General features: G+C 40.8%; 1 long non-coding RNA gene across 1 annotated transcript; it reads right to left on the reverse strand.

Annotated features, from left to right (window-relative positions):
- Positions 1-12,918: 12,918 nt before the first annotated feature.
- Positions 12,919-14,533, reverse strand: LOC139941082 (uncharacterized). Its single transcript, XR_011786531.1, has 3 exons — positions 14,426-14,533; positions 14,134-14,263; positions 12,919-13,786 (listed from the first exon to the last, which is right to left on the reverse strand). It is a non-coding gene; the product is annotated as an uncharacterized lncRNA (long non-coding RNA).
- Between the last annotated feature and the right edge of the window lie 6,267 nt (positions 14,534-20,800).

Here is a 20,800-nt window from a genome sequence, read left to right on the forward strand (position 1 = left end):
CCCCCCCCCAGTTTTCATCTTGACTCCAGCAAATGGAAAATTTGTGAATTACAAAGCTAAATTTGAGCATGGAGCCCCTTTTAAATCTAGACATAATCTTGATTTCAGGATAAATCTCAACAACTTACGGTCCCTCATTACTTCCCAAGCTATAAATACGGTCCCTCATTACTTCCCAAGCTATCAATCCACCTTAAAATAAACTTACCTTTTCCTGTCGTTTTCCTCGAAGATACACAGCTCCCATTGATGTCTTCATGGCCGCAACTGGAATGGTGCAGTTTCCGTTGGTCTCCAATAGGCAGATGGATCACCGTCGCCGTAAAAAATTAAAGAAAAAATACAGACAATGAGAAAAATGCATCTCGAAATAGAGTTTTGAGTATAAAGAAATCATTCTCTAGCTATTCTACCTAGGTTTGTTGCGCTTTAATCCCATCTTGGATATGTATTGTTTGAAGCTTTGCATGGTGTGGAGAAATAAGAACTTACGGGGACAACCATGTGTAAACCTCTTAAGGTGAGTATTGGCTCTGGAAAGAGCCGGTTTGGTCTCGATGTTTCTAACAGTATATTCTGCTCGTCTTCAGGAGAATGCTGGACTACAGGCGATGGTTGAACTTTAGAAGTGCTGGATGGATGAGCATTTGGGCGGGATGGATCAAAGCTGTTCTTGGCCAGAATGCATGTGAGTTGATTGCTGGCTGGATGTGTGTGCATTGGAGTGTGACATTCTTGTGGTGAGCTGCTGCTGGAAGGGTTGGCTTGAGGATGTGTGACCAGATGTCGTTAATGAAGAAACCGATGTCTTCTGGAACTGTATGGCGTGCTTGTATATCGATGGCCTCCCCGACTCTGCATTGGTGACAGGACTGTACATGAGCTATGAGTTTGGCTTGATTCCACTCGATGATGCTGTCGTGTTCATGTGAATATTTGATGATGGCTGATTGTTGAGGTGTTCCAGTGTGCCATGTGCTTTGTGTTCCTTGATTCTTGTTGAGGTATTGCACCCTGGTTCCACGATGTATACTTCACAGTAATCGCAGGGAATGTGGTAAACGCTGGCTTTGTCTCAAGTGTCTTGCTTGTCCTTGTGTGTGTGGAGCGATGCTTGAATCTTGTTTGATGCTGTATGGAAGGTCTTGACTTGAGCTTGAATGAAGATATGTTGAAGCTTGTCAGAAGATAGGCCAATGTTTGGGAGGGAGATTGCAGCCTTGAACTCTGGTAGTTCATCTGGTGTGAGACTTGGCTTGGGCTCTCTGAGGTTGAAAGTTTTGTAGCCATTAAGTTGACGTGATGTCTTGATGTGTTGTAGTTCCTGCTTCAAGCTGCCCTTGTCACAGGTGTCCAAGGTCCAACGGACCAAGGTGTTGGAGACAGCAGACTTGAAGCGAGGATGGTGGAATAATGAGTTGTGAACGTATCTGTTGGTGTGCGTTGGCTTGTGATGTACCGTGTGGGCTAGAGTGCCATCAGCTTGTCTTGTTACTTCGGCACCTAGGAAGGAGATAGCATTGTTTTGTTCTTGTTCCATGTTGAATCGGATACGTAGATATTGACTGTTCAGTTGATGGAAGAACTTTTGGAGTGCTGTCTTGCTGTTGGGCCAAAACCACAAAGGTGTCGTCAATGTAGCGAAACCTGAGGTTGGGGCGAAGATTGGCGTTCTTGATACCGTCAAGTTAAAACTCCTCCATGAACAAATCCATCAGGACTGGGGATAGAGGAGATCCCATGGTGGCCCCAGAGGTTTGTTCGTAGAATTTGTCTCGCCACCTGAATCTAAAAGCGGAGAAGCAGGTGATAAGGAGGTCGTGGACTTGTTCTGGAGTGAGTCTTGTGCGGTCTGTCAGTGTAGGTTAGGCTTGAAGGCATTGTTCGGCGATGTTGCATGCTTCTTCAGTTGGTATGTTGATGAATAGTGACATGATGTCAAAACTGACAAGGATCTCAGTTGGACGGAGATGTATGTATTTGATAATGTCGACGAACTTGCTTGAGTTGTTAATGTTATGTTCAGTGAGGCCAACTAGTGGATGAAGGGTCTTGGTGGGGTGTCTTGCGGTATTGTAGGTGGGTGACCCCGGGACGCCACGATGGGACGGAGAGGAACATCTGGCTTGTGGCTCTTAAGGTTGGCCAAAAAAACGTGATTAGGCAAATGCGGATGGCTTGAGGTGACGGTACATGGTGTTGTCTATGACCTGCGCTTGATAGAGAGTGCAGAATTTAGCAGTGGGGGTGCGTTCGATGACTGAACCGGAGTTACTTGGCAGGCGTCGGTAGGTATCAGTTGACAGGATGTCGGTTACCTTGTGGTCAGAATCTGTTGTGCACATGAACACGGTGGCATTACCAATGTTCGTTGAAATGATGTGGATAGACTTGTCTTTGTGCAGGGCTCGGATAGCGGCGTGTTCTTGCTTGCTTGTGTTGGGTCTTGGTAACTTGGTGTTTGAAGAGTTTGAAGAATCTGGATGCGGATATGGTTGACGAATGTCTTGTCTAGATGTTTGAGCGCAGGTTCGGTAGACTGAATAATATCTTTGACTGGAATCGTGCAATGTGTGGGCGCCAGCACACCTCGCATGATTCAAGTCAAAGACATCAATCAGTCCACTGAACCTGCACTCAAACATCTGGACAAGACAGTCGCCAACCAAGTCCGCGTCCAAATTCTGCAAAGACTTCAAACGCCAAGTTACCAAGACCCTACACAAGCAGGCGAGAAAATGCTGATATCTGAGCCCTGCACAAAGACAAGTCCATCCACATCATGTCAGCGGACAAGGGTAATGCCACTATGGTCATGTCTACAACGGATTATGACCACCAAGTAAATGAAATCCTGTCAACTAATACCTACCAATGCCTGCCAAGGAACCCCAGCCCAGTCATTGAACGCACACTCACCACCAAACTCTGTACTCTCTATCAAGCGCAAGTCATAGACAACACCACGTACCGTCACCTCAAGCCATCCGCATTCACCTGCCCACGTTTCTTCTGCCAACCCAAGATCCACAAGCCAGATGGTCCTCTCCGCCCCATCGTGGCTTCCCAGGGTTCACCTTCTTACAACATTGCAACACACCTCACCAAGAACCTCCATCGACTAGTTGGCCTCACTGAACATCACATCAACAACACAAGCAAGTTAGTCGACATCATCAAGCACATACATCTCCGTCCAACTGATATCCTTGTCAGTTTTGATGTCGTGTCACTGTTCACCAACATACCAATCGAAGAAGCATGCAACATCGCCAACCAAAGCCTTCAAGCCGAACCTACACTGACAGACTGCACAAGCCTCACTCCAGAACAAGTCCACGACCTCCTCATCACCAGCGTCTACGCTTCCAGCTTCAGGTGGTGAGACAAATTCTATGAACAAACCTCTGGGGCCGCCATGAGATATCCTCTGTCCCCGGTCCTTGCAGATTTGTTCATGGAGGAGTTTGAACTTGACAGCATCGAGAAGGTCAATCTTTGCCCTAACCTCTGGCTCCGCTACATTAACGACACCTTTGTGGTTAGGCCTTACGACAAGACAGCACTCCAAGAGTTCTTCCATCACCTGAACAGTCAACATCCACACATCCAATTCACCATGGAACAAGAACAAAACAACACTATCTCCGTCCTAGACGTCCAAGTAACAAGACAAGCTGATGGCACTATAGCCCAAACGGTACATCGCAAGCCAAAACACCCCGATAGATACCTTCACAACTCATCATTCCATCATCCTCGCTTCAAGTCTGCTGTCTGCAACACCTTGGTTTGCTGGGCCTTCAACACCTGTGACAAAGGCAGCTTGAAGCAGGAACTACACCACATCAAGACTTCACTTCAACTCAACGACTACAAGACATTCAATCTTAGCCAGCCCAAGCCAAGTCTCACAACAGATGAACAACCAGAGTTCAAGGCTGCAATCACCCTCCCATATATCGGCCACACTTCTCACAAGTTTCAAAGTATCTTCAGTCAAGCTCAAGTCAAGATCTTCCACACAGCACCAAACAAGATTCAAGCATCACTCCACACACACAAGGACAAGCGAGACACTCAAGACAAAGCAGGCGTTTACCGCATTCCCTGTGATTGCAGTAAAGTGTACTTCGCGGAAACCTGGCGCAGCATCTCAACAAGAATCAAGGACACAAAGCACATGGCAGACTGGGACACCTCGACAAATCAGCCATCATCAAACATTCACAAGAACACGACCACATCATCAATTGGAATCAAGCCGAACTCAAAGCTCCTGTACAGTCCTGACACCAATGCAGAGTCAGGGAGGCCATCGAGATACAAGCACATCATAAAGTTCCACGAGACATAGGTTTCTTCATTATGGACATCTGGTCACCCATCCTCGAGCCAACCCTCCCAGCAGCAGCTCACCTAAAGAATGTCCCACTCCAATGCAATTCACATCCAGCCAGCAATCAACTCTCACGCATCACCGGCCAAGAACAGCTCTGATCCTTCCCTCCCAAATGCTCATCCATCCAGCGCAACTTAAGCTCCACCACCGGCGCCGCCTGCATTCCAGCATTCCCCTGAAGACGAGATTAAAGAGATAATTCTCTAGCTATGTACCTATGTTTTTGTGAGCTTCAGTCATCGACAGGTAGTACACCACATTCCCAGCAGAACTGCAGACTCCTGAAAATATGTCAATCAAGTCAAAATATCAAGTGTAAAACCTTCACCTTAAATTGGTCCATTATTACAAAGAGCATCCCAAAATTGGGTCCTTGAGTTTTTCGATGATAATTTGTTATGCTTTCTTTCTCTCAAATTTTCTTTACTTTCGAACAATTGTCATGAACTTGTTGTTTCCATTAAACCAACTTTCAAGAACTTTTTGCGAAGAAACCGACAGGACAGTTTGTGGACTAAAGGCTTAAAGACACTGGACACTATAGGTAATTATCAAAGACCAGTCTTTACTCTTGGTGACGTGTGTCAACATATGCATAAAGTAAAAACTTGTGAAACTTTGAGCTCAATTGGTCGTCGAAGTTGCAAGACAATAATGAAAGAAAGCACATCACCCACCCTTGTTACACAAACTTATGTGCTGTCAGATGCTTGATTTCAAAACCTCAAAATCAAATGCTGAGGTCTCGAAACAAAACTAATAATAATAATAATAATTTGTTCATTTACATTGCGCCCACTCCATAAACTGTACAAAAGCGAATAACATTATAATAATCAATTGAATGAACAAGAACCTTACAGGACAAATTGCAAAACATTAATACAGTAAACCCGCATAAATTAGTAAAGGAACAATATAATACGCACAATTCAAGAATTTCCAAACTCATGGAAATTACTTCTTAATCGAAAACTATGTTAGTCTAGAGGGAGTTGGTTCTCGCAACGTTTTATACCATCACCCTCTCCCCATTGGTCGGTACATTAACTCAGACTTGATGTCTTTTTGATTACAATTTGGAAATAAACTGAAGAATTTCTGTCCAAAAATGTATGGCCCTTTATATTTGAATTGCAATTGAAGGGTATCAAATGGAAAATTTGTGAATTACAAAGCTAAATTAGAGCATGGAGCCCCTTTTAAATCTGAACAAAATGTTTATTTTCGGATAAACCTTAACAAATTACGCTCCCTCATTACTTTCCAAGCTATCAATCAAACTGAAAATAAACTTACCTGGTCCTGTCGTTTTCCTCACAGTGTACATAGCTCCCAATGATGTCTTCTTGGTTGGTACTGGAATGGCATGACACCGTCTTCGAAAAAATATAAGACAAAACAAAACAAAAAATGAGAAAAGTGCACTTCCAATCAGAGTTATTCCATTTTAGTTTAAGAATGAACGTTTAGTAAATGGGGTGCGTGTTTGTTACACGACGTGTAGACAATTACGAATGGTGTGAAGTTGGAGATTAACATGTCACACGCAAGCATGCTCGGATATGAGCTTGGTAGATTTAGGTTAGTGTGCAACGCTGCGCATGCAGTAGCTGGGTATAGGACTTGCAAGTTTGGTTAGTAGAGTTACATTACTGATAGTAAGGGTGATAATATACCTTTCTTGGTGGACGTGATCCCTCTGTGCGGTAACTCAGTAGAATTCCATGATTTAAAGGTGTGTCCAAGTAATTGAGTACCGCTTTACCATCAACAGGATTCTAGTGGTTGCAGGGCATGTGAAGATGAAAAGGACTCCATACCAGCTTACCAGACTCAGTTATTGCATGTAGGGAAAAAGGGTGACATTTCTAAATTAGACAACACAAATCAGAGCACAGCCGGAGCACAGCATGAGCCGGTACGAGGTGCTTAAGAACAATAATTTTTGCATATGGGATCGGAATACAATTCATCTTGTTAATAATAATGTGTTGTAGTCGTTATAAATCTAGGAGTCCTAAAGAAACCTGGAAAATATCGAAGAAAAACCAGTACTCACAAAACAGGACAGCAAAGCAAAGAACCGCACAGCACATAGGTCCCAAAAACAAGCACTCCCAACCGTGGCATATCAGCGAGTCTATTGGACCATAACGGAAATTTCCACTCAATCACAAGCTTACAGAAAAACTATCACAACTGGGTTATTCACATTTAAATTAGCCAAGGAGCATGCAATCACCGCACCCAAATAACAAAGAAACTGATGGATCCAAAAAGCGCTGGTCTTGCATAATCGCTGATCTCTTATAAGAGTATGACGTCACAGTATTGTCACATAGTGTGCGATATTCATTTATGTATGCAAAAAATGTAATTTTTTGCAATAAATTGTAATATGTGTGCGATTAACTGTAATATTATGTGCGATAATTTGCAATATATCGTACGAGGTCCTGTTTTAAAGGTGTCTCCGTAAAATCGTGGCAAATCTTTTACCTCTCTGTGCGCGATGTAAACAGTCGCTAGATTACAAAAAATATGGTTTTATTTGCCAAGCAAAGAGCAAAACTTAGAAACACGTAAGGCTCCACTGGTTATTTGCACTTGTTAATGCAAAAAGTTTGTAATTTTCGGCATTTCTACAAGGTAGAAAAATAAGTCATAATGTTGAGGCCATATAAAACCTCCCGTCATTCCTTTTGTCTATGTTATTGACACTTTTGTTTGGGGTTGTTTCAAGAAACATTTGCTTGAAGATTTGAGGTGAAAATTATATACGTAAATTTTACTACTATCACGGCTTATGTATACATACTTTAGTGTATTAAAATAGAGGCGAAAATGACAACTTTAAATTTGTGCAAATTATGAAGATTGTCCCTGCTTGATTTTTTTCTTCTATTTGTTCGATGTGTTGTTATGGAGGATTTAAAGAGACTGTTGCAACTAAGACAAATTTCTGTTGCTATTTTGTCTATACAGGTCAAGCAATTTTCTTTTGCTTTTTTAGACTAGACCATTTGGCGTATAACGGCCTGAACTGACTTATTCTAGCGCCTCTTAGGTAATGTATACAACTGGTAATCTTTCAATGAACTAGGATAGTATAGACCTGTATACGACTCTTTGTCTGTACTGTAAATCCGTACACTGTATTTAATAATACGAAAGTGTTATTATTACCCAGTAAGCGCAAAATCTGTCGTTAAGCAGCTGTATACTGGGCCCGATTTCATAGAGCATGCAGGCACAATCACATAAAAGTATTGCTTAAGCAGAAACAGATTATTTGCAAAGGTTACATTAAGTTTGCATATTGTGGCTGGTGCCCAATTTAGCTTAGAAAAGAAATGTTTCAAGCATTATTTTCTGCTTAAAGATTTTTTATGAGATTGGACCCAGATTGCATCTCGGGTTCCAGATCCACAATTGTTATACCAATATACACAGATGTGTGTAACAACCTTGTAAACTCAGTACTTACCCGAGTTAAAGGCATATTACTCGCTTGGGATTCGAACCCACGACCTTTGCATTTCTAGAGCAGTGTCATACAGACTAGACCACGGAGATCCTGTTTTAGCAGCGGGTACTGCAAACAGTTTATTATGTTAAATTTGCATCAGGGATAAAGAACTATCATTTTGGTTTTACCCATATACACCGATGTGTGTTGGTACTCAGTACTCAGACTTATTAATACATCCTTCAACCATGGTTAATCAACGAATTGGTGCCTTGACAACTTCTCATGAAAGCTGTGGGACATCTTCAAGTTTGTCCCGTTGTTACACAGAGAATCTTATGCGAGTACCACGACATCAGAGTCCATTGATTCCAATAACAAGTCAAGGAAAAAGTTGCAATTCCTAGTTAGATGAAGCATACCCCGTATAAAAAAGGCGCTTGAAGAATAGATCAGGCCGCTATACGCCAGAGGTTATACACGTCATCAATACCTTACATTAGTAAATCAGTACTGTCGTGGGGGTGTAAAGGGGCTCTGGATAGGGGTAGTACCTTTGTTTTTCTGGCAGTTGCATTCTTGTATAGAATGGACAGGAACACTGGTCCTCATCCATCTCCTAATCTCTCACATCTGGCTCCATGCGCCACACCCCGGTTCCTTATCTCAACTGGTGGGCTAAATGATGTGAGGGGGTGATGTAGGCCCTACAATGCAATTTTCACTTTTTGGTTCAAACGCTTGACCCCCCAAAATGGAATACTATAAGAGGCGTTATCGTAACGCTTTCTATATTGTATTCCGTCAGGGAAAATTCTTCCAATGTTGACTACTTCATTGTATACAAAATGACGTTTTAATTTCTAGAATAAGAGTTGATAATCAACGATGTTCTTCAAAACAAACACTACTACTTACTGTGTAACTATCTCTTTAATAAAACTGTCACCGTGCCAAGTTTCAAAATCAAGGGAAACCGACTCGGATTTTGCCCGAGTTTTTTTAGGTGAACAAAATTAATCATAATTCACACAGGCACATTTTCATTTGAAAAAAAAAACAATGCAGAGTGTTTTACAGGGCAGGGTGTTTTCTATTACTTTACAATGATCATTCTACATCACACAGTTGTTTCTTGTTTCACATGATCAATGTCTTTATTTTATAAATGCGTAATGTTAACCTGGCAAATAAATTGAAATTTTTAAAACTAATTACTGTACGCCTAAAGGGCAGAAAAAAAAAATTTCAGAGTAAAGTGTTTGGTAATTATGATACTAATGATCACTACTATCACTGACATACAGAAACTGGAAATAATTAAAGTTAGAAGAAAAATGTATACCAATTTGTAAACAGGGAGTTAAGTTAATACACAGTTGAGTTATGATTATTCATTAGAGTTCATTAACTGCAAAGAAAGCTTATAAATTGACTTTTATGAAAACACACAAAACTTTTTTAACTTGTCCATGGAATGGATCAGTTCATGAACTTGGTTCATGAACTGCTGTGATGAACATGTCATGAACTGTTTGATGCACGGACTGATCATGAACATTCTTAAAAGTTCATCAAGTCATTAATTCCCTTTTGGCTCAGTCAGTGCACAACTACGAGATAATGAAGCTGACGCGCAGCGTTTCTTTGCAAAATCGTGATCAGAATAGGCGCTCCCAGACCCTTTGAGAATTCATGAGAAAATCCGAGTGTTCATTAGCACATCAGTAAAACGCTCCGCTTGGTGGGAAATATTTGAACAACATTTAAAATGAAGGATTATCTTGAGATGTTTTGCTAAATGAAGGGTTGTCAAATTTGTTTAACCGTATGCACATTTTAAAGAAAAACCGTCGCAAAGTGTGTTATGAATATAACTCTTTTTTTTATGAACCCTTCACGTTTGCCGTGAACCTGACTGTTTCCCATTACGTTAGAGATTTGAATGCATATTTTAAGTATCTTGAAGAATTTTGCCGTTGTTAGCTTTTTACATTTTTACTGCGGGAAACATATTTTTTCGGTGTCAAAAAATGGGGCAAAATGTTACAATTTCGTAATTTTTTTTTATGGAATTGATTATGACGTCGGGGTTGAATGACATACGCGCGTTCTATTCCAGCAGCGCTAACGCGCTAGGCGGGCGCTTTGTTTTGTTTCTTTTGCGTACATACGAACGGGCTACACTAAACAGCATACATCTTTCCCAAAATGAGTGTACTTAAAAACGGAGACGGCGCAAGCCGCACGTTTGCCGTGACCCTGCTGTTTCCCGTAACATCTTACAAAATAAACAAGTGATTTGCATAAAAGAACAAACGACATTTCCACACATTTGTTCAAATCTACTGCGGGCATTTCATGAAAAGGGTATGGTTTGATGCATAGAGCTTTAAACTTGTATATTCATAGCTCTAATGTTTGATGACAATTAGTTAACAACAGGATGGACCACGTGAAGGTTGTCACCTCCCACCCCACAAATAACAGTTTAAAGAGATCGTTTAAAATCTACATCGTTAATGAGTACTCAAACCCCCTAGATAAACACCAAGGAAAATGTCATGACCTTGTAATTAAAATTTTGTTTTTGCTGCATAGAGCTTTGTTTATATAGCTCTATTGTTTGATGACAATTAGTTAACAACAGGGTGGACCACGTGAAGGTTGTCATCTCCCACCCCACAATTAACAGTTAAAAGAGATCTTAATACATCGTTAATGAGTACTCAAACACACTAAATTAACACTGCAAACAATGTCAACCTTAATGAGTACTCAAACTCTCTAAATAAACACCAAAGAAAATGTCATGACATTGTCATTAAAAAATTGGTTTGGTGCATAGAGCTTTATAAACATGGTTATAAAGCTCTATTGTTTGATGACAATTAGTTAACAACAGGGTGGACCACGTGAAGGTTGTCATCTCCCACCCCACAATTAACAGTTAAAAGAGATCATAATACATCGTTAATGAGTACTCAAACAGCCATAATTAACACTGCAAACAATGTCAACCTTACAGCGCCAGCGACCAACCCGGTCATTCCCTGAATCAAACACCCTTAATAAAAACCCTAGAAAATGGCATGACCTTTGTAATTACAAAACCTCGTTAACGAGTACTCGAAACCTATTTACATGTAAACACCATAAACAATGTCATAACCTTGTTATCAAATAACGTCCTTAAGAGTACTCCAAAACTGGACTGATTATCCTTAATAAATACCGTGGAAAATGTCTAGACCTTTGTAATAATAAACCTGGTTAATGAGTACTCAAACACACAAGGTCATGACCTTTGAAAAAGAGTTACTATAAACCCCAAGTGTGTCACAATATTTACATGTCTTCCTATAGTAACCAGTAAAAAACATGGTGGCCACCATGTGAGGGTACCTCAGAACAGATACCATGTTAATAATTAGAATAATAAATACTTGAATTACAGAGTGACACAAAATAAAAGGTTACAATTTATAATTAATTCATTATTACGATACAAAAACTTCATTACATAAATCAACACTTATATACAGTCCTTAACACACTTTCTTAACGTCGTTAAGACTCTTAGAGTACTCAAAAACTGGACTGATTATCCATATAAATACCATGGACAATGGCTAGACCTTTGTAATTATAAACCTGGTTAATGAGTACTCAAACACACACAAGGTCATGACCTTTGACATTACAAACTTTAACAAGAGTTACTAAACCCCAAGTGTGTCACAATATTTACATGTCTTCATATAGTAACCAGTAAAAAAACATGGTGGCCACCATGTAAGGGTACCCCAGAACAGATACCATGTAAACAATTAGAATAACAAATAATTGAATTACAGAGTGACACAAAATAAAAGTTACAATATATATTTAATTCATTATTACAATACAAAACTTCATTACATAAATCGCCACTTATATACAGTCCTTAACACACTTGTTTAACATCGTTAAGAGTACTCAAAAACTGGACTGATTATCCCTAACAAATACCATGAACAATGTCTAGACCTTTGTAATAATAAACCTGGTTAATGAGTACTCAAACACACACAAGGTCATGACCTTTGACATAACAAACTTTAAAAAGAGTTTTAAACCCCAAGTGTGTCACAATATTTACATGTCTTCATATAGTAACCAGTAAAAAACATGGTGGCCACCATGTGAGGGTATCCCAGAACAGATACCATGTAAACAATTACAATAATAAATAATTGAATTACAGAGTTACACAAAACAAAAGTTACAATTTATATTTAATTCATTATTACAATACAAAACTTCATTACATAAATCACCACTTATATACGGTCCTTAACACACTTGTTTAACGACGTTAAGAGTACTCAAAAACTGGACTGATTATCCTTAATACATACCATGAACAAAGTCTAGACCTTTGTAATAATAAACCTGGTTAATGAGTACTCAAACACACACAAGGTCATGACCTCTGACATAACAAACTTTAAAAAGAGTTTTAAACCCCAAGTGTGTCACAATATTAACATGTCTTCATATAGTAACCATTAAAAAAACATGGTGGCCACCATGTGTGGGTACCCCAGAACAGATACCATGTAAACAATTAGAATAATAACTAATTGAATTACAGAGTGACACAAAATAAAAGTTACAATTTATATTTAATTCATTGTAACAATACAAAACTTCATTACATAAATCGCCACTTATATACAGTCCTTAACACACTTGTTTAACATCGTTAAGAGTACTCAAAAACTGGACTGATTATCCCTAACAAATACCATGAACAATGTCTAGACCTTTGTAATAATAAACCTGGTTAATGAGTACTCAAACACACACAAGGTCATGACCTTTGACATAACAAACTTTAAAAAGAGTTTTAAACCCCAAGTGTGTCACAATATTTACATGTCTTCATATAGTAACCAGTAAAAAACATGGTGGCCACCATGTGAGGGTATCCCAGAACAGATACCATGTAAACAATTACAATAATAAATAATTGAATTACAGAGTTACACAAAACAAAAGTTACAATTTATATTTAATTCATTATTACAATACAAAACTTCATTACATAAATCACCACTTATATACGGTCCTTAACACACTTGTTTAACGACGTTAAGAGTACTCAAAAACTGGACTGATTATCCTTAATACATACCATGAACAAAGTCTAGACCTTTGTAATAATAAACCTGGTTAATGAGTACTCAAACACACACAAGGTCATGACCTCTGACATAACAAACTTTAAAAAGAGTTTTAAACCCCAAGTGTGTCACAATATTAACATGTCTTCATATAGTAACCAGTAAAAAAACATGGTGGCCACCATGTGTGGGTACCCCAGAACAGATACCATGTAAACAATTAGAATAATAACTAATTGAATTACAGAGTGACACAAAATAAAAGTTACAATTTATATTTAATTCATTGTAACAATACAAAACTTCATTACATAAATCACCACTTATATACAGTCCTTAACACACTTGTTTACTTTTTATTGGTAGTGAGTATACTTTGACAAATAACCTTATGTTGTCTTGACTTTGTACAGCAAATATTTTTGTGTAAGTGGCAAAATATCTATCTAGATAATGTCGCTAAATACTGCAGAAGTAAGGCCTCTTCATCACCATTCCACCTTGATCGTTCTTGCGCTTGTCGCATCCAAGTGACGCTTCCAAATTCTCTGATGTCATCCATCTAACGCCAACTTGGTCTGCCTCTTCGTCTCGTTTGTGTTCTTGGGGTTCATTCTGTTGACAATGTTCATCTGTTGTCATGATGCCTTAGATGAGGTGGTGAAGCAAGTGTTTTATTGGTGTTGCATAAGGTGGCACAGCATCTTCACGCGCCCAACTTGAAGATGTTCGAACGTGTTAATCCTGTATTAAATATGATCAAAAAAGAAAGAAAAAACTAATTAGAGCGAGATTTGGATTTAAAGGTCAAAGATGTGTGTATACTATATCAAGAATTGCTTTTTATTAAGTATGCATATCCCTCACTCAGTGACTCTCCTGGCGCACGCTTTAACATACATTTTTCAGACAAGGTCAACGGTCATCGCTCCTTCAAATATGCTTCTCCAAGACTTTGGAACTCTCTTCCCAACAATATCATCAAGGTATATGGGACTATGTGTGAATAATGAAACCTAAGAAATGTCTATTATCTGCACTTGTATAGATTTCTAAACTTTCATCTCAAGCTTCGCTAAAACAGATCATACCTTCAAATTCCACTCAGGACCCTGGTGAGTAGCTGAGGAATAAGTCTATCACCTCAAGCCATGATGTATCTTTCTGTACTGTGACGTCACATCTTCATGGTCCATGTTGACACGCAGTCGTCACAATCATCTACAAGAAAATTACAATGTACTCGCATCAGTACCATATCAAGACTTGGATCATCAGGGCCAACTTTCATAGAGCTGCTTAAGAACAAAAAGGATCCAAGCAAATGAAATGCACTGCGAAATGAAGTTTCGAGATTAAAGAGATCATTCTCTAGCTATCTACCTATGTTTGGTGCACTTCAATGACAACTGGGATGTTGTCCGCATAGGCAGGCATCCTCTCGGCTGTTTTCATGTTGGCGCTTGTTATCAGCAGGTATCCCAAGCAGATCTGCAGACTCCTGAAATATATGTCAATTAAGACATTTCAGTATAATTATTTTCACCAAATACTTTTTACTGTAGAACAATTATAGTTCATGTTGCAAGGTTGTATTTGGCACATTTATGTAATACAATGTTATTTTTTTCACATCACTAATCCAGAAGAGGAAAACAGTTATGCTCCAGTCAAAATCACAAAGTTTGCCAACAATCAAACTAAAAATAAACTTACCCTGTCTTGTCATTTTGCTCACAGCGTACAAAGGTCCCAATGATTACTTCATGGCCGGCATGTGCAGTTTCCACTGGACTCCCATGGGCAGATGGTTAAACATTTAACCAGTTCACCGTCGCCGTAACAAATAAACGACAAATACAAACTATTAGAAAAATGCACTTTCCCAACAGAGTTTAGAGATTAAAGAGATCATTCTCTAGCTATCTACCTATTTTTGGTGCACTTAAATGACAGCTGGGATGCTGTCCGCATAGTCAGGCACTGTTGCATCATGGCAGGTAGCACACCACATCCCCAGCAGAACTGCAGACTCCTGAAATATATGCCAATCAAGTTATTACAAAATCACTATTCTCATTAAATACTTTTCACCATCAAACAATCTGCGAGGTTTAGATTTTTTTCATGAGGACTCTAGCAATTGAATTGATTTTCAAAGCTAAATTTAAGCATGGAGCCCCTTTTAAATCTAGACATAATCTTGATTTCAGGATAAATCTCAACAACTTACGGTTCCTTAAAATAAACTTACCTTTTCCTGTCGTTTTCCTCAAAGATACACAGCTCCCATTGATGTCTTCATGGCCGCAACTGGAATGGTGCAGTTTCCATTGGTCTCCAATAGGCAGATGGATCACCGTCGCCGTAAAAAAATTTAAGAAAAAATACAGACAATGAGAAAAATGCATCTCGAAATAGAGTTTTGAGTATAAAGAAATCATTCTCTAGCTATTCTACCTAGGTTTGTTGCGATTTAATCCCATCTTGGATATGTATTGTTTGAAGCTTTGCATGGTGTGGAGAAATAAGAACTTACGGGGACAACCATGTGTAAACCTCTTAAGGTGAGTATTGGCTCTGGAAAGAGCCGGTTTGGTCTCGATGTTTCTAACAGTATATTCTGCTCGTCTTCAGGAGAATGCTGGACTACAGGCGATGGTCGAACTTTAGAAGTGCTGGATGGATGAGCATTTGGGCGGGATGGATCAAAGCTGTTCTTGGCCGGTAATGCATGTGAGTTGATTGCTGGCTGGATGTGTGTGCATTGGAGTGTGACATTCTTGTGGTGAGCTGCTGCCGGAAGGGTTGGCTTGAGGATGTGTGACCAGATGTCGTTAATGAAGAAACCGATGTCTTCTGGAACTGTATGGCGTGCTTGTATATCGATGGCCTCCCCGACTCTGCATTGGTGACAGGACTGTACATGAGCTATGAGTTTGGCTTGATTCCACTTGATGATGCTGTCGTGTTCGTGTGAATATTTGATGATGGCTGAATTGTTGAGGTGTTCCAGTGTGCCATGTGCTTTGTGTTCCTTGATTCTTGTTGAGATATTGCGCCCTGGTTCCACGATGTATACTTCACAGTAATCGCTGGGAATGTGGTAAACGCTGGCTTTGTCTCGAGTGTCTTGCTTGTCCTTGTGTGTGTGGAGTGATGCTTGAATCTTGTTTGATGCTGTATGGAAGGTCTTGACTTGAGCTTGAATGAAGATACGTTGAAGCTTGTCAGAAGATAGGCCAATGTTTGGGAGGGAGATTGCAGCCTTGAACTCTGGTAGTTCATCTGGTGTGAGACTTGGCTTGGGCTCGCTGAGGTTGAAAGTTTTGTAGCCATTAAGTTGACGTGATGTCTTGATGTGTTGTAGTTCCTGCTTCAAGCTGCCCTTGTCACAGGTGTCCAAGGTCCAACGGACCAAGGTGTTGGAGACAGCAGACTTGAAGCGAGGATGGTGGAATAATGAGTTGTGAACGTATCTGTTGGTGTGTGTTGGCTTGTGATGTACCGTGTGGGCTAGAGTGCCATCAGCTTGTCTTGTTACTTCGGCACCTAGGAAGGAGATAGCATTGTTTTGTTCTTGTTCCATGTTGAATCGGATACGTAGATATTGACTGTTCAGTTGATGGAAGAACTTTTGGAGTGCTGTCTTGCCGTTGGGCCAAAACCACAAAGGTGTCGTCAATGTAGCGAAACCTGAGGTTGGGGCGAAGATTGGCGTTCTTGATACCGTCAAGTTAAAACTCCTCCATGAACAAATCCATCAGGACTGGGGATAGAGGAGATCCCATGGTGGCCCCAGAGGTTTGTTCGTAGAATTTGTCTCGCCACCTGAATCTAAAAGCGGAGAAGCAGGTGATAAGGAGGTCGTGGACTTGTTCTGGAGTGAGTCTTGTGCGGTCTGTCAGTGTAGGTTAGGCTTGAAGGCATTGTTCGGCGATGTTGCATGCTTCTTCAGTTGGTATGTTGGTGAATAGTGACATGATGTCAAAACTGACAAGGATCTCAGTCGGACCGAGATGTATGTATTTGATAATGTCGACGAACTTGCTTGAGTTGTTAATGTTATGTTCAGTGAGGCCAACTAGTGGATGAAGGGTCTTGGTGGGGTGTCTTGCAGTATTGTAGGTGGGTGACCCCGGGACGCCACGATAGGACGGAGAGGAACATCTGGCTTGTGGCTCTTAAGGTTGGCCAAAAAAACGTGATTAGGCGGATGCGGATGGCTTGAGGTGACGGTACATGGTGTTGTCTATGACCTGCGCTTGATAGAGAGTGCAGAATTTAGCAGTGGGGGTGCGTTCGATGACTGAACAGGAGTTACTTGGCAAGCGTCGGTAGGTATCAGTTGACAGGATGTCGGTTACCTTGTGGTCAGAATCTGTTGTGCACATGAACACGGTGGCATTACCAATGTTCGTTGAAATGATGTGGATAGACTTGTCTTTGTGCAGGGCTCGGATAGCGGCGTGTTCTTGCTTGCTTGTGTTGGGTCTTGGTAACTTGGTGTTTGAAGAGTTTGAAGAACCTGGATGCGGATATGGTTGACGAATGTCTTGTCTAGATGTTTGAGCGCAGGTTCGGTAGACTGAATAATATCTTTGACTGGAATCGTGCAATGTGTGGGCGCCAGCACACCTCGCATGATTCAAGTCAAAGACATCAATCAGTCCACTGAACCTGCACTCAAACATCTGGACAAGACAGTCGCCAACCAAGTCCGCATCCAAATTCTGCAAAGACTTCAAACGCCAAGTTACCAAGACCCTACACAAGCAGGCGAGAAAATGCTGATATCTGAGCCCTGCACAAAGACAAGTCCATCCGCATCATGTCAGCGGACAAGGGTAATGCCACTATGGTCATGTCAACAACAGATTATGACCACCAAGTAAATGAAATCCTGTCAACTAATACCTACCAATGCCTGCAAAGGAACCCCAACCCAGTCATTGAACGCACACTCACCACCAAACTCTGTACTCTCTATCAAGCGCAAGTCATAGACAACACCACGTACCGTCACCTCAAGCCATCCGCATTCACCTGCCCACGTTTCTTCTGCCAACCCAAGATCCACAAGCCAGATGGTCCTCTCCGCCCCATCGTGGCTTCCCAGGGTTCACCTTCTTACAACATTGCAACACACCTCACCAAGAACCTCCATCGACTAGTTGGCCTCACTGAACATCACATCAACAACACAAGCAAGTTAGTCGACATCATCAAGCACATACATCTCCGTCCAACTGATATCCTTGTCAGTTTTGATGTCGTGTCACTGTTCACCAACATACCAATCGAAGAAGCATGCAACATCGCCAACCAAAGCCTTCAAGCCGAACCTACACTGACAGACCGCACAAGCCTCACTCCAGAACAAGTCCACGACCTCCTCATCACCAGCGTCTACGCTTCCAGCTTCAGGTGGTGAGACAAATTCTATGAACAAACCTCTGGGGCCGCCATGAGATATCCTCTATCCCCGGTCCTGGCAGATTTGTTCATGGAGGAGTTTGAACTTGACAGCATCGAGAAGGTCAATCTTTGCCCTAACCTCTGGCTCCGCTACATTAACGACACCTTTGTGGTTAGGCCTTACGACAAGACAGCACTCCAAGAGTTCTTCCACCACCTGAACAGTCAACATCCACACATCCAATTCACCATGGAACAAGAACAAAACAACACTATCTCCGTCCTAGACGTCCAAGTAACAAGACAAGCTGATGGCACTATAGCCCAAACGGTACATCGCAAGCCAAAACACCCCGATAGATACCTTCACAACTCATCATTCCATCATCCTCGCTTCAAGTCTGCTGTCTGCAACACCTTGGTTTGCTGGGCCTTCAACACCTGTGACAAAGGCAGCTTGAAGCAGGAACTACACCACATCAAGACTTCACTTCAACTTAACGACTACAAGACATTCAATCTTAGCCAGCCCAAGCCAAGTCTCACAACAGATGAACAACCAGAGTTCAAGGCTGCAATCACCCTCCCATATATCGGCCACACTTCTCACAAGTTTCAAAGTATCTTCAGTCAAGCTCAAGTCAAGATCTTCCACACAGCACCAAACAAGATTCAAGCATCACTCCACACACACAAGGACAAGCGAGACACTCAAGACAAAGCAGGCGTTTACCGCATTCCCTGTGATTGCGGTAAAGTGTACTTCGCGGAAACCTGGCGCAGCATCTCAACAAGAATCAAGGACACAAAGCACATGGCAGACTGGGACACCTCGACAAATCAGCCATCATCAAACATTCACAAGAACACGACCACATCATCAATTGGAATCAAGCCGAACTCAAAGCTCCTGTACAGTCCTGACACCAATGCAGAGTCAGGGAGGCCATCGAGATACAAGCACATCATAAAGTTCCACGAGACATAGGTTTCTTCATTATGGACATCTGGTCACCAATCCTCGAGCCAACCCTCCCAGCAGCAGCTCACCTAAAGAATGTTACACTCCAATGCAATTCACATCCAGCCAGCAATCAACTCTCACGCATCACCGGCGAAGAACAGCTCTGATCCTTCCCTCCCAAATGCTCATCCATCCAGCGCAACTTAAGCTCCACCACCGGCGCCGCCTGCATTCCAGCATTCCCCTGAAGACGAGATTATAAAGAGATAATTCTCTAGCTATGTACCTATGTTTTGTGAGCTTCAGTCATCGACAGGTAGTACACCACATTCCCAGCAGAACTGCAGACTCCTGTAAATATGTCAATCAAGTCAAAATATTAAGTGTAAAACCTCCACCTTAAATTGGTCCATTATTACAAAGAGCATCCCAAAATTGGGTCCTTGAGTTTTTCGATGATAATTTGTTATACTTTCTTTCTCGCAAATTTTCTTTACAGTCGAACAATTGTCATGAACTTGTTGTTTCCATTAAACCAACTTTCAAGAACTTTTTGCGAAGAAACCGACAGCACAGTTTGTGGACTAAAGGCTTAAAGACACTGGACACTATAGGTAATTGTCAAAGACCAGTCTTCACTCTTGGTGACGTATGTCAACATATGCATGAAGTAAAAACTTGTGAAACTTTGAGCTCAATTGATCGTCGAAGTTGCAAGACAATAATGAAAGAAAGCACACCCACCCTTGTTACACAAACTTATGTGCTTTTAGATGCTTGATTTCGAAACCTCAAAATCAAATGCTTAGGTCTCGAAACAAAACTAATAATAATAATATTAATAATAATAATTTGTTTATTTACATTGCGCCCATTCCATAAACTGTACAAAAGCGAATAAAATTATAATAATCCAAACAATTGAATGAACAAGAACCTTACAGGACAAATTGCAAAACATTAATACAGTAAACCCACATATTAGTAAAGGAACAATATATGCACAATCCAAGAATTTCCAAATTCATGGAAAATTACTTCTTAATTGAAAACTATGTTAATTCAGAGGGAGTTGGTTCTCGCAACGTTTTATACCATCACCCTCTCCCCATTGGTCGGTACATTAACTCAGACTTGATGTCCTTTTGATGACAATTTGGAAATGAAACTGAAGAATTTCTGTCCAAAAATGTATGGCCCTTTATATTTGAATTGCAATTGAAGGGTATCAAACACGATAGCATCTTACATAATCGAGTCCCCCCCCCCCAATTTTCATCTTGACTCCAGCAAATGGAAAATTTGTGAATAACCAAGCTAAATTAGAGCGTGGAGCCCCTTTTAAATCTGCACAATATGTTTATTTTAAGATAAAC

Source organism: Asterias amurensis, chromosome 8 (assembly GCF_032118995.1).
Source record: "Asterias amurensis chromosome 8, ASM3211899v1".
Classification (NCBI taxonomy): Eukaryota; Metazoa; Echinodermata; class Asteroidea; order Forcipulatida; family Asteriidae; genus Asterias; species Asterias amurensis.